Source organism: Meleagris gallopavo, chromosome 16 (assembly GCF_000146605.3).
Source record: "Meleagris gallopavo isolate NT-WF06-2002-E0010 breed Aviagen turkey brand Nicholas breeding stock chromosome 16, Turkey_5.1, whole genome shotgun sequence".
Classification (NCBI taxonomy): domain Eukaryota; kingdom Metazoa; phylum Chordata; class Aves; order Galliformes; family Phasianidae; genus Meleagris; species Meleagris gallopavo.
Genome location: NC_015026.2, coordinates 13,524,016 through 13,527,240, shown reverse-complemented (window position 1 = coordinate 13,527,240; position 3,225 = coordinate 13,524,016). Strand labels below are relative to the sequence as shown.

At 48.4% G+C, this 3,225-nt stretch overlaps 1 protein-coding gene across 1 annotated transcript in view; it reads left to right on the top strand.

Annotated features, from left to right (window-relative positions):
• LOC109370169 (zinc finger CCCH domain-containing protein 11A-like) overlaps positions 1–3,225 on the top strand; it is a 129,935-nt gene that overhangs the window by 75,045 nt on the left and 51,665 nt on the right. The window lies entirely within an intron of this gene.

The window sequence follows — 3,225 nt, the reverse complement described above, 5'->3', positions numbered from 1 at the left end:
CCAGTCAGCCAGTTCTCAACCACCTCCTGTCCACTCGTCTATCCCACACTTCCTCAGCTTTGTTATAAGGATGTCGTGGGAGACAGTATCAAACGCCTTTCTAAAATCAAGGTAGATTACATCTACCGCTCTTCCCCCATCCACCCAGCATGTGACAGCATCATAGAAGGCCACCAAGTTGGTCGAGCACGACCTCCCCTTGGTGAACCCATGCTGACTACTCCTGATAACCTCCTTTTCTCCCAGTTGTCTGGAGATGGTATCCAGCACAAGCTGTTCCATCACCTTTCCAGGGACAGAGGTGAGGCTGACAGGCCTATAATTACCCAGATCTTCCTTCTTGCCCTTTTTGAAGACCGGAGTGACATTGGCTATCCTCCAGTCTTCAGGGACCTCCCCTGTTGTCCAAGACCTCTCAAAAATGATGGAGAGCGGTTCGGCAATGACCTCCACCAGCTCTCTCAGCACACGTGATGAAACAGGGTGCCTGTCCTCTTGCGTCCCGCAAGACCTCCCAGCTGCAGCTTGGGTGCTGCTGCTCTCCTTTCCTGAATAGCTCCTCCGTTTTGTTATACACGAGGTGCTACCAGCTGCTGCTTGTGCTAGGTGCTTCACTTATCTCACTTTAGGACAGCGGTGTAGCAAGGGAGCTGAGAACCTGGCTTGACCGGCACAGCTCCTGATCTTTCCCTGTAAACTACATATGTTAAAAGGTCCCAAAGGGTTGTCTTGAGAGCTTTTAAAGGAGAAGAGAGGTGCCTGGCATGGCTCTGTGCAGGCACATCTGGATTTGGATCATAGGGCCGCAACCTACAGCATCACGGTGCTGCTGGAATTAATTTCTGGCTTGCTCATTCAGGTGATGCAAAGAGGTGCCCTGCCAGCACAGAGACTTGGCTGGGCTGACACATGCAGTGCCCTGAGGCAGCGCTGTGGCTGTGCTGAGCACTGTGGGTGCCTGGGCTCTGTGTGGGACGGTGCTGTGCTGGGCAGCCTGCACGGGGAGCAGCGGGCCGAAGTGAGCCACAGCTTTTCTCATAGAAGGCTGGAGGTATCCTTATGCCATAGGTGTCTGGAGAAAGTCGTTAAAGGCAGGGGTGAGTGATTGAACCACTAGCCAGAAGGTCACGGAAACAATTACATGGTCTGTTGTGAGAAATGTTGCATTTTCTGCTGCTAAGCTGTATGAAACCTGGACATTGCTCTGCACTTCGCTTTGGGGAGCCTGAGGTCACATCATTGAATGATGATCTGTTGAGGGTTTTTTTTTTTCATTTTGTGGTGATCAGTGTTATTCCACAGGTTATGGGAAATGCAGCTCCAGGAGGCAGTTCTTCTTGGTGTGGGGATGCTCAGTCCCGCGGCTCTGTGGCTGCCGAGCAGCTGCTGGCTCCTTTTTGTGTGCAGCCTCTGGACGCACACTGCAGGTCAGCATGCAGCACAGCCACAGCTGCCAGCAGGTTGGCAGCGTGCTGACATGCATCACTCCCCTGGGTGGCAGAGTGGTGCCGTGCTGCACAAACACGTCTGCTGTCACCAGGACCCTTGTCTGACCCTGCTGGTTAGTTTTCAGACATGGATTTACTGCACGCTTGTGCCTGCCTCTCTTTCTCTCTCTCTCCCTGTTGCGATGTGTGACTGGGAACCAAAATGCTGTGAGATGACTGTGCCTACCCCAGCATGATGGCAGTTAGCACGTGTCTCCTACTTCCAGCTTTTTACTGTTTCAAGGTCATTTTTTTTAAAGTACTTATGTTTCCAGTTAGTCAAAACATCATCCCTACTTTAAAGAATGGATTGTCTGCTGGCGTTGTTACTGCCTGGGAAGTCTTGCTAGTTATGTCCAGTTCTGAGTGCTGCTGCATTTCTGTTCTGCCCAACAATTTCTGGGCTGCTGCTTATGAGAGTGCCTCCAGAGACCTCCTTGAAGGTGGGAGGTGTTCAGTGGAAGATGCACAAGCATTAGATAGTCAGTGGGGAAAAAAAAAACATGTAGTTAAACACCCTGTTTTGCCAGTTCAGCATGGATGGTGACAGGAGGGAGGCTGTATGTAACACTGATCAGCAGGCAGTACGCTGTATCTTTTTCCCTGAAGGATGGTAATCCTGTGAGAGAAATACTATAGTAATATTTAAACGTTGACAACTACTTTTCTCTTTACTGTCATTCAGAGTGGCATCTCTGTATTTTGTGTTAACATTCCTGGACTAGACTGACTGTGTTCCTCTGCCTGGTAGGGAGTATGGTTCAACACTTCCAAGTAATAGCTGCAGTTTCAGCTAATAAACCAATTTTGGCACTACTGGGATAAAAGGTTCTGAAGTAGGTAACTGTTAGAGGAAGAAAGAGCTGTCTTCCTGATAGCTCCATGTAATCAATGTAGTGTTTACAGAACACTTCCTGGGCCCTGTAGCAGCTCTGGGCACTCCGTGTGCGTGTGTGCGTGCGCAACTCATCAGATTTTCTCTGCATCTACTGCTGTGTGGCTGATACACAGTAGTCACCAGTCTTACACTTCTCATTTAGAGTATGCTGTGTTCTTTTCTAGCTTGCCAATTCTTTAATGGCATGGCTTTCAACTTTTACAGAAATATCTGGGGGACTGATGGCAGTCTGTGTTCTGTTTCTTTGTTTAATAGCATCTGACCTCGCTTCTGTTGGCAGTGAGAAGTGAAATTAATTTACTTTTGATCCCTTAAGGAAAGGGCAGAGGCTGCGTGGCTGCACTGGTGGTGTCAGGAGGGCACAACTTGCACTGATCGCACCACTTATCCCAATTTTTGCCTCGTTCCCTCTGTAGTTTTGTATCTGAGTGCAGTGTGTTAGCTACCCCTAACGTGTATTGAACTGAGAGGGCTGAAGTGAGTGCCACGTTCAGTTATCAAGATGCTGAGCTGATAGTTCTAGTTACTGCCTTGCTATTGTGGGTAAGATGCAGCTTTGGTTTTGTCAGTGGTCTTTCTTCAGCCAAAACCAAAGGACAGCAGCAGCAAAGCAGTATAAAGTGGTGCTATGTGTAAGATGCATCCAATAACAATCTGTCTTCAGTGCAGAATTGTCAGTGCTAAAGAGATCTCCTGCAGAGTCTGAAAGGCAGTGGTGTTGCTTGTGGCAGGTTACAGCAAAGCAGTGGTTCTTCTCGAGCTCCCTCCTAAAAATTTTAAGGAAATTAATTACTAACATGGTACAAGTCTGTTTCACTAGAAGAAAAGCAGGTTTAAAAA